The sequence below is a fragment of the Camellia sinensis genome, chromosome 1 (genome assembly GCF_055761805.1).
Source record: "Camellia sinensis isolate YWXY chromosome 1, ASM5576180v1, whole genome shotgun sequence".
NCBI lineage: Eukaryota > Viridiplantae > Streptophyta > Magnoliopsida > Ericales > Theaceae > Camellia > Camellia sinensis.
The window spans coordinates 159,927,796-159,939,755 of record NC_138961.1 but is presented as its reverse complement, the minus strand read 5'-3'; the positions used below and the strand labels follow the sequence as shown (position 1 = coordinate 159,939,755).

Genomic DNA, 11,960 nt, shown 5'->3' with positions numbered 1-11,960 from the left:
AGATAAACCGTCTTATGAATTGCACTTTACCCAGAAAGCCTCGCACCTCCTTTTCAGTCCTTGGTGGTGGCATTTCTAAGATGGCCTTGATTTTTGAAGGGTCGACCTCGATGCCCCTTTGTGTAATTAGAAACCCCAGCATTTTTCCCGCTGTAACACCAAACGTACACTTCTGAGGATTTAGCTGCAGCAGAAATTCTCTGATCCTTTGAAAGAACTTTTGCAAGGCAGTGTAGTGGCCCTCTCTTTCCTTCGACTTGACAATCATGTCGTCCACGTACACCTCAACCTCTTTGTGGATCATGTCGTGCAATATTGTGGTCGCGGCCCATTGATAAGTAGCTCCGGCATTCTTCAACCCAAATGGCATTACTCTGTAGCAGTATGTTCCCCACGGGGTGGTGAATGCAGTCTTTTCTCTGTCTTCTGGTGCCATTACTATCTGATTGTACCTTGAAAAACCATCCATGAATGAGAGCAAAGCATGCCCTGCTATGAAATCTACCAACTCATCAATATGCGGTAAGGGAAAGTCGTCCTTCGGACTAGCTCTGTTCAAATCCCTGAAATCCACGCATACCCGGATCCTACCATCTTTCTTCGGCACTGGAACGATGTTGGCCAACCAAGTCGGGTATTCGGATACCAGCAGGAAGCCTGCATCGATTTGCTTGGTGACCTCTTCCTTAATCTTGAGAGCCCAGTCCGGGCGGATTCTTCTGAGTTTCTGCTTAACGGGTCGGGCCTCGGGGTCAAGGGGGATCCGGTGCTGTACAATCTCAGGATCGATCGCAGGCATGTCTTCGTAGGACCACGCGAAAACATCTTCGAAATCTTTTAATAAAGCGACTAAGCGCTCGCGTTCCTCTGAAGACAGCGTGGACCCGATCTGGACCAGCCGCGGGTCCTCCTCAGTACCAATGTTCACGGTAATGATTTCATTTGTTAAGGGTTTGACAAATCTCTCCTGCTCCTGCTCAATTAAACGTTGCAAAACCGGAGGAATTTCGTCCTCGTCGTTTTTATCAAAATTTTGAAAGTCTGAATTTATGCAATAAATTAAGGGCACAGAAAAATACTCAGAAACCACAGTTACTTGATTCTCATTAAGCTCACCCAAATCGTCCAAATTCTCGGTTACAACAGACTCAAATGAGAAAGAAAAAGACGACCTGGACATAACTGTGGCATCCGGGTTATCATCCCCAGGATTACCAGACTCAGACTCAGTCAAGCTGGAACCTGATTCCGACTCACAGGACTCGGTGGAATCAGATTCCGGCTCACTACCTGACCCGGTGTTGCTGGACAAAAATCCCTCCTCGTACTGCCAAGTGAGAGAGGGTGCGATAGATGCATCCAAGATAGTCGCTGGAAGGCCCGCAGCTGTTTCATCCCCAATCAATAGCTGACATGCAACAACACATGTCATTGATTTATTCCTAAATAAATCAATAGCTAACATGCAACAACACGTGTCATTGGAGATAAATTTAGAGGTGATGGTTTATAGGTCTTAAACAATTTTCAAAATAATAGTCTACAATTTTAATTAATTTTAAAAATAAAATAGGATATAATGGTTCTTATAATGACATTTACTAAATAAATCCTATAACAGAAAACTACTTTTCTAGAATGATATTCCACTTTAATTATGTGAGCAAATATTTGATGAATTTGAGGAAAGTAATCTGGGAGGCTTTATTTTTTGCTAGTTTGTGCTCCTTAAGAGAGTGGCAAGGAATGATTTGGTTTTCAATAATAAGAATTCTAATTGGGAAGATATTGTAGAACCCTTAAAGAAATGGTTGCAATTTGATTTTGTCAAATACATTGCGGGTGTTAGAGAATTGATACATAAGGTAGCAGGTGCGTTGATTAGGAATGTTTTGGATATTAATGAATGACAGTTGACTGTCGTTAAGGTATTGTTGTGGTGCTTGGTGATTCCCTGTGTTTTGGGATGTGGTGCTTTATAATTTTGAGCTTTGGCTTTCTGACACTTATTGTTTTTGGAAGGGTTGTTTGATTATTGTTCTTTATGATGCACGGATATTTTAAAGGGGCAACTTATCTGCATCGTATCCGTATCAGATATTGATACTATTTAGATACTCGTAGATATGTATCGGATACTTATTAAAAGTTCGGATATTTCTTAATTAATTTTTTATTAATTTTGAAGTATCGGATACTCTAAGTCATGTATTACTTTTGTGAAATTAGAATTGTAGTATTTCTTACATACTATTATAATATAATATAATTGCGAGGATAAATACAAGAATATTTTTTTAATACTTTGCTTAGTTCTTTGATAAGAACATAGTGAATTAAAGTAATATAATTTGTTAAATTGATTTATTTTTATTGTATCATGCTCATCCCTTATAACTATATAGAAAGTAATAATTAGAAAATAAAATAAAATTAAATTAAATATCGTTGTTTTATTATTGTAATTAATACCTAATTCTTAAATATTAATATTTTTCATTATAAAATCACAGTATGGTTTTTTAACATTTTTTAGCTCATGTGTAACTGATGATAAATAATTTTTTTTTAAAAAAAGATATCTTAGCCGTACTTGTATCCTATTTTTTTAGATGTCATATCACTGTATCCATATCGTATCGTATCTGTATCTCGTATTTGTATCCATGCTTCTTCGCTTGTTCTTTCATAGGGGAATATTGTTGTTGGCATCTTCTCCACTTTTCTTTGCTTCTTTTTTTTTTTTTTAATTTTTTTTATAAATATTTTCTTGTTTTCGCTCACGTATTATTGGTGTAAACTCAATGTAATCCTATTGTACTCTTTTCAAATCATCAATAAAAGTTTTGTGCTGAAAAAAATTAATAAGCAATTGTCTCACATAAGATGTGAATGTACACATGATTTGAAATGTTTACTTGAGAAGAACAGAATTGAAAATGCTTAAGACGAACTGAACATCTGACTTTAGAAGAAACTGAACTGAAACTTTCTAGGTGTGCTTGAACTAGTGATCTCCATTACCCTTAACTCCTGAACAAGAAACATTATAAGGAAATGGAAGGACTGAATGCAATGCTTGTAAACTAAGAAGATTATCCACACAAAAAAAAAAAATTTTGAACTGTATGTGATGAGGGGACAAAAAATAATAAACTGTACAACACCTTAATTATACTAGTCTTAGAGAAAATGTGTATAACAAGGACTAAGACCCATATTAGAAAACTTGTTTGGATTGTTATTATTTGCCTTCTTTACTTCAGGCATAGGTGCCTCAACCTTAATAAAGAATAGACAATTTAGTACCATTGGCATGGATTTAGTGATATAGGCCTTTTCATATTGTTTATTTGAGTGTTATTAAGGCGATAGGTGTACCAAGGCACCAAGGTCTCCTGGGGCCTAGGCTCAAGACACAAGGCAAGGCACAGACTTCATCAAAGTGAGGCACACCTTGTATGGAAAAAAATATAATTTAATATAAGTAAATAATTTAGAATTCAACATAAACAAAATGAAATGTTAAACATTTAATATTTTTTGGAGATTAGGAATTAGGGCTAATTTTTCTTCTATCATTGATTTGGGGTTGAATGCCCAATGCATTGACATCTGTAATAAAAATAAGGATCTTTTGTAGCTGCACCATATTAAATCAATGGTCAGATTTTTAACAAAACCAATTAAAGCAACAATAAAAAAAGCCCTCAAGACGCAAACATTTGGCCAGTCAGGCACCTTATCACAGTCACCTAGCCTGAAACACTACAAGGCGCAAATCTTGGGCCTGAACGGGACTTGGACCTAGGCGCACGCCTAGGCGTGCCTTATCGAAGTTGCCTGGCTTGGAACACTACAAGGCGTAAATCTTCGGTCTGGATAGGACTTGGGCCTAGGCGCACGCCTAGGCGCCTCTTTAATAACACTGGTTTATTTCCATTTCTTGCATGCAAAGTATGATAAAGAGTATTAACAAATAAAGTTCCAAGAAAGATACCGTCTGTACAGAGGCAAACTTTGGTGTACGCTTAGTAGCAGGAACCTTCTATTTGAGTGGTGTTTCTTACTAAGAAATGCGATTCCGTGCTCCCAAGTAAGAACCTTGTAAGAAACTCGCTCCCGTCAATAAAGAAACTAGCTCTCAACTGAGATAGAAACCTCTCAAACATATAAATTTCATAGAAATAAAAAAAACCCAACTCAAACTTATTATAATAATTTCTATTTATATAATATTTATTTGTACTTAACAAAGACAATTTGTAGTTGACTTAAATTTCTAATATATATTTATATTTTAATAGATATACTACAACTAAGCAACAAAAAATAATGGTTAGAATATTTTTATATATTTAATAAATAAATGTATATATGCTCCCATAGTTGCTCCCAAGAAACTTCTATTTTCCCTCGATCCTCCGTCCCGGCTCCCATTTTCACTCCCACTGATAGCCCTAGCCCGGCCCCGCTTTGTGTAACTAAGGTTCAACGACCCATCTCAATGCTTGTGTAGGTTATCGAGGCCCCACCAGTACTAATTGTGGATGTACTGGGTAGGTTGTACATGGGAACTGGCATCTTCATTGGAAGATTTGGCATTGCTGCCTCAAAATGAAGCACTTGAATAGCTTGCCTTATTGATGGCCTCAGACTTCGGTCAGGATGAGCACACCACAGGCCAACAATCATCAAACACTCTGTCTGCTTCACCTCAAAATTCATATTAATCTTCTCATCTACAGCTGAAAGAAGTTGCCCTCTTCCATAGAGCTCCCAAATCCACTCCACTAACCCAGTCTGAGACTCTTCATCTCTGGGATCTACCGATTTTCTCCCAGCAGCAATTTCTAATATAACCACCCCGAAGCTAAAAACGTCGGACTCTTTGCTTGCCTTGCCTGTTCTTATGTATTCTGGTGCCAAGTAGCCTAAAGTTCCAGCCAAACCGGTTGTTTGGGGGCCTAATTCATGGTCCATAAGACGAGCTAAGCCAAAGTCTCCAAGCTTGACATTGAAGTTTGAATCTAGCATTATATTGCTCGACTTGATATCTCGATGGACCACACATTGCTCCCATTCCTCATGTAGATAGAGCAATGCAGAGGCCAAACCAAGAGCTATCTTGTGTCTCAAGGCCCAAGTGAGAGGACTCTTCTGGCCAAAGAGGTGAGCGTCAAGGCTTCCATTTGGCATAAACTCATAGACAAGAAGAAACTCACCTCTGTCATGGCACCAACCCATGAGCTGCACCAAATTCCGGTGTCTCAGTTGGCTTATAGTCTTCACCTCGGTTATGTACTCCTTTTTCCCTTGTTTAGACCCTCTTGAGATTTTCTTCACAGCTACAGTCATATCTAAATCACTAAAGTACCCCTTGTAAACGCAACCAAATCCTCCTTCTCCCAATTTTCTTTGGCCAGAGAAGTTGTTAGTAGCCGAAACAAGATCTATGTAAGAGAACCTTCTTGGTCCGGCACCTCTTTCAAGATCATCATTGATCGATGTCAAGTTAGTCGACTGCGCTGTTTCCCTTCTACTATGTCTCCTTTTCCACAAAATTATAGATGTTATGATCCCCCCCAAAATCAAAACACCCACTGAAACTGTTAGGCCTACTGTTAATCCAATCTTTTTCCCAATCTTTGTGCTTGTGTCTTTTGTATCCAAACTTGACCTAAACTCCCATGATTCAAGCGTGTGACGCTCTCCACTCGTACCGGTAGCAGCTGCAAATCCAACCTTGACCCACTCTGGTAGAACCTCCTTTAGGTCAATTTGGTAAGAAAGACTTGAATTCCCTTGAAAATTAGGGTTTACCTGGTAGGACCAAAACACACTCAAATTCTTAGTAGTGGCATTGTAAGTAATCCAAGCATCGGCTGTATCTCCACTATGCAAGCTAGCATTCCAAGGGGTGGTAATGGCCGATGCAATGGAATTCTTATTGATCCCAACATGCTCATATGAAGGATCCCATTCACGATTTGGAAAGGAATCGAACTCGACCACAACTATTTGGTTCCGGGATGAATCACTAGTTGTGGTATTGAACAAGCCTAGGAAGCCACCTGCCGAGTTTGGTGGGATATGGAAATCAACAGGAGCAAGGAAGAATGCAATCCCGTCACCATAGTTGCTAAGCCCTTGTGTATTGATGATGAAGGAGAAATGGGTGGCGAAGTCAGAGACCTTTCCAGTGTTGGAGTCCCAGAGCTGCACACTCTCTGCATAGGTGGCCCAGCCAACACGACAGAGATAATTGATTTTGTTGAATTCAATGGCTCCAACAGAAGGTACTGCATCTCCTTCATAGACTATGTTGGTTGCATCAGGATCAAAGCGAGGTATCTGGAAATAAACTGAACTTGCCAAGGGAAGAAGAAAGAAGACAAAGGAGGAGGAGAAGAAGAGAATAATATGAGCATTTAGAGATGTAAATGAAGTTGGAATGTTGTAGAAAGAGATGGCCATGATTTACAATTGGGACTAGTAGTTGAGCAAGTACATGATATACTGGCTCTTGAACTTCATAGAACTTTTATACTGAAACCAGCTATAGCCTTTTATTTAATAATTTTGTTTTGTTTAGGTATTTGAGGCTCTTTGTCTAGTCTAGTCCTCAGGTACATATAGAGTCCTTTGTCCTACAGTTATACCCAATTATCGGGGCAGGTCCTAGAATGGTCCGCAAGAGGATCAAGTGCTTCATGTGATTCGAACACATGTCACTCAGCTGACCCGTTCAATTAGCTATAATCTAAATCTTGATGGTCAAGTTTCACCTAGTAGATTATTTAATACCTAGAAGAAGCTTCATTGAACGGGAAGCATATTTATTCAATACCTAGAAGAAGCTTCAATGAAAGGGAAGCATATATCTGAAAAAATAAAGAATGACTGGAGCTTTGTAAATCTTTTGCCGGCACAACAGTGTCAACCTTAAAAAGTCAAAATAACAAAAAAAAAAAAAAAAAAAAAAAAAAAATTGGATTTAGGGATAATCGCAAACATTACTTGCACATTACTGTCTAACTAATGGGCCGAAAACTAAAACATTTCTTGCTGTTGAAGTTCAACAAACTTAGCTGCTGTTTCTTGTGATTGAAGTTCAACTCTTTTGTTGAAATGTAATTGGTTGACGAAAACATCCAATAGTAATACAACTTGATTCAATTGTGAACAGTTCATAAGAATATAAAAAGGGACTAGACTATACAAACAAATCATCGCAAAGAGTTGACCTCGAAAGGTTGGCATCCGAAAGAAGGTCCAAAATTTAGTAGGACAGAATAATTTTCTTACTAAAATTGCATTTCTAGTCACTTTCTATAGATGAAATGGAGTCCAGTTTTGTTATGGGCTAGTATGGTTCGGTTTAAAAGTAAATTGATGACTAAATTACTACTTAGGTCCATGAAATTTGGAACCAAACTAAATTATAAAAACCACAGCAAACTAGTAACATGTAGTTCAGTTCGGTTCGATTCATTTTGTAATCACGATCTTTAGAAACTTGTCATCATTTATAATACTAGCGGTTGGCACACATGGTACGTGTGTAATTCAAGTAAGTAAAAATAATAACAATTAATAATAAAATTAGTATCATAATGTGTGTTGCTTAAGTGGTAAGAATTTTCTTTCTTAGACCAAAAGTCTTGATTTCAAATCTTGTGCACTTCTATATAACTTTTTTGTTTTATTTTAAATAGAGAAATGAGAGACACACGGCATAAGGAGAAGCAAGCAAATGTTTGGACACCAAGTCTGACTTTCACTTTATATAATAATAATAATAATGATAATAATAATATAGATAATATAGATAGTATAGATGATCACAAAATATTTTTGACAATCTACTAAAACATTAAATAAGAATTCAATATTTTTCAAACAATGATTGTTTAGATGAATGCTTAGAATTAGTTCTGTTACAGTAAGATTAACGACTTATGTGTATACATATATATTTGTATACATTTGAACGGTCAGGTTTGATTCTAAATTAAAACCTTAACTACAAAATCATGAATTAAACCATTTGGTACAATTTTCTTATTTTAAGAACTAGAACTAAACCGTGCAATGAGATCTATAATTGTAGATGTGATCCATACACTTTTTGAATGAAAGATTGCAGTTTTAAACCAATCACAAATTGTATTTTGTTTACTTAGTCTATGACGTATGACATGATATACTTTATTAATGATTTTTTACAAAATATTAAAATATAATTCTATGGACACTAGCACTTTTATTAAAAATTTATTATAAGAACAAGAAACCATATATTATCGGTGGTTGAAAGTAATTATTCTTGGACATCTAATGATATGTTTGAACAAGTGCACTTTAGTAAGTTTTTTAATATGAAAAACTTAATATAAAAATTAGTACATATAACATGGCTTAATATTTAATGTTGAGTTGTAAGACTGGAGAAAGTTACAAAAATACTGTAACTAGATACGATTTCATTTGTCATACAATAAGCCTACAGACATAAAATCAATAATAAAAATGGAGGGGCAAGTTGGAAGAGCTGATGGTAGGAGATTTGAAGGGGGTTGGCAACCGATGTTCTACAGAGGGAGAGCTGCTGGTCAAAGACGAAGTGGTCCAGGCTTGAAGCTATTTTCCATTTTTGTTGACAACCTTCCATATGATATGGATCCTAAAGGCATGTTTATTATGTTCTCTAAGTTTGGAGTGGTGAAGCATGTCTTCATATCATTTAAGAGAAGCAAAGTGGGAACAAGATTTGGGTTTGTTCGGTATGAGTGTGTAGTGGCAGCAAAGATGGCGATCCAGAAGGCAAATGGGGTCTGGTGCGGCAAGAAACAACTGAAGGTAAAGTTTGCAGATTATGATAATGGGAAGAATTATCACAGATCAGTGTCCGGAGTAGTTCATGAGAATCGTCTAAGAGTGGAGTGTGCAGCAGGGGATGGCAGTGAACCAAATGCATCCAATGTGCCTGTTCGTAAAGGTATTGGGGTGAGTACATGTAGAGGAACAAAATCGTATGCAGACATTGTGAAGGAAGGGGGGGCGAGGCGAATAAGCTGTTAAAAGTGGCAGTTTCAGACGAAGGCAGTGACTGGTTACAGAGATGTATGGTGGTGCGTATCAAGAGTATGTCGATGCTGGGGGAGTTGCAGAGCTTGATTTGGAATTCCAGTTTACATGAAATTTATTTTCGATTTGGGGGTGGGAATTTAATTCTATTAAATTTTTCAGCAGAAGAGTTATTACACCAGAAGTTTAGTTTGGTAGCAGACCTCATTCAAGATCTCTATGACGATATAAGATTATGGGATGAAGATTTGCCTATGGTGACTTCTAGGCTAGTTTGGTTGCACTGTTATGGTATTCCTTTCCATGCATGGAACACTAGCACATTTCAAAGTATTGGATCTTTATGGGGGGACATCATCAGATTGGAGGATAACCTTGTGGAATCAAAATCTCTGAACTGTGGCAAAGTATTGGTTCATACTAGGTCCATGGAAGCAATTAACTCATCGGTAGAGGTTGAGTGCAATAAGAGAATTTACAAGGTTTCGGTGGGGGAAGGAAGTAACAGTGTAGATTTTGACTATGAGATACGCCAGAAATGGGGGCTGAACATCTCTTCACCTTCCCGGTCAGAGAGTTCAGTTGCCGAAGTTAACACTCAACAAGATGTCAGAATCGAGGAGGTGGATCACACTAACCAAAAGCAGCATGGGAACTCGGCTTTGGTGGCGTCAGACCATGGGAACTCGATTTCGGTGGTTAATGATACTTTTGCAGACTGTGGCTTCGTGAAGGATGTTGGCACTCGTGAAGGTCATGTAGAACAGGTGGTGGTTAACGTTAGGAAGGATAACAGCTGTTCTGTAGAGGAGGATAGCATGCTAAAGAAGCTACCAAGAATAGTAAATGATGACAGCAGGGTGGTTTCTGGTGGGCCTCCTTTACTCACTCCAGGATTTGTTAAGAGTCTGAGTGGGTCGGAGGGTAGTAGACCCAGTATTAATATTGAGGTAGTGCTAGAAGGGGCCCAAGTAGGAGGTCCTGTTGATGGGCTTAGTTGTGCACTAATTAACAAAGAGGTTCTCCAAACTCAAAATGGATTGGCCTAGTCTCAAGAGCATACTCTGTGCCTATCACAAGTCCAAGAGCTTGTCAGGTTCAATACAACTACTGTGGGTAGAGAACCAGTGGTAACAGCTAACACTCATCGTCTTCAAGAAGGTAAGGAAGGAGGTTCGAGAGGAAGGAGAAGGAGAAGAGTTCACAGAAATGTTGCTTCATTTTCAGGCGGTTTTCAGCGGGGTGCGTTGCTCAGGGCTGCGGCTGCAGTCCTCTCACATTCTCAGTCTCAGAACAGCCGATCGAGTAGGAGAAGGAAGCTGGCTATCGAGGAAGCTCACGCCACTTTGTAGCTTGGCAAACGTTTGGGTATGAACTGTGAAGGGAAGGAGAATGAAGTGGTACAAAAAATTGTTGAGCTAGAGCTACAAGATGCAGAGCGGTTTGATAAAATTGCAAAAGGGGGTCAGGTGGGTCAGACCTAATTGGCCATGAATTGGGGGTGTTTAGCGGGGTTAAAGCTAGTTTCCAATGAAGATCATGTCTTGGAATGTTAGAGGCTTGGGTAGGCTGGAAAAACGACGTAGAGTGAAGCAGGTGATTAAAGAAAAAAGAGTAGATGTTTTGCTCCTTCAAGAAACAAAGAGTAGAAATATTGATGTTACTTTTGTTCGATCTATTTGGCCTTGGGAGAAGCTGGAATTTATGGCTGCAGATTCGGATGGGAGTGCTGGAGGGCTTTTGAGTATTTGGAATCCTGAAGTTTTCTCCTTATCAGAGTGTTGCAGTAACAGAAATTTTTTGCTTCTATCAGGTACTCTTTCTGGTTCATTTGAGTGTGTTTTCTTAAATATTTATGCGCCTAATGATGTGGTTCAAAGAGCTAAGTTGTGGGATTCTATCCTCAATGTAAGATTCTCTTTCCAAAAGCCTTGGTGCATGGGTGGTGATTATAATGAGATTAGAGTTCCTTATGAAAGAAGAGGATGCACTAGAAGTTCCAAAGGGATGCAGGATTTTAATAATTTTGTTGATCATCTGGAAATGATGGATTTACCAATGTTGGGTAGGAATTTTACATGGTGTAATTCTTTGGACGGTGAAAGGTGGAGTAGAATTGATAGGTTTCTGTTGGATCCCACCTGGGTAGAAAATTTTAGTTTGAAGTTATGGGGCTTACCTAGACTGGTGTCTGATCACTGTCCTCTGTTGCTTATGGAAGATGAGAAAAACTGGGGCCCTAAGCCGTTTAGGTTTCTGAATGCATGGACCTTGAATCCTAGCTTCTTGTCTGTTGTGCAAAAGTCCTGGGTGGATTCGCAGGTTCAAGGGTGGGCTGGGTACAGAGCTAAGGTGAAATTGTGTAATCTCAAAGCTGAGTTGAAAAGGTGGAATTCTGAAGTGTTTGGTTGTGTGGAGGACCAACTCAAAAAGGCTGAAGTTGAGTTGCATGAGCTTGATCTGTTGGCAGAAATGGGGTCATTAGAACCTCATGAAGTTGTAAGAAGAAGGGAGGTCAAAAACTTGGTGTGGTCATATAGAAAGAAATTGGATTGGATATGGTTCCAAAAGTCTAGAGTAAATTGGGCTCATAATGGTGATCGGAACACCAGGTTTTTTCATATTATGGCTAGCCAAAGGCAGAATAGGAACTTAGTGGATTCAATGGTTGTGGATGGGGTTCGCGTTGAAGATCCAGCATTGGTAAAACAAGAAGTGCTGAGGTTCTTTACAAAGGCATTTTCGGAAGATTGGCCATCTCGTCCAAAATTGTCTGGTAGTTTTGTGCGGATTAATAGTGCAAAGGTGGTAGAGTCTCTTGATCCTGAGTTCACTCTGGAAGAAGTTTGGGAGGCTGTAAAAGACTGTAA

The 11,960-nt window shown here is 38.6% G+C and overlaps 1 pseudogene across 1 annotated transcript; it reads right to left on the bottom strand.

Annotated features, from left to right (window-relative positions):
* Positions 1-4,279: 4,279 nt before the first annotated feature.
* On the bottom strand, positions 4,280-6,498 carry LOC114271830 (L-type lectin-domain containing receptor kinase IX.1 pseudogene; annotated as a pseudogene). The gene has a single exon (XR_014328805.1). The product of XR_014328805.1 is annotated as an L-type lectin-domain containing receptor kinase IX.1 pseudogene (transcript).
* Between the last annotated feature and the right edge of the window lie 5,462 nt (positions 6,499-11,960).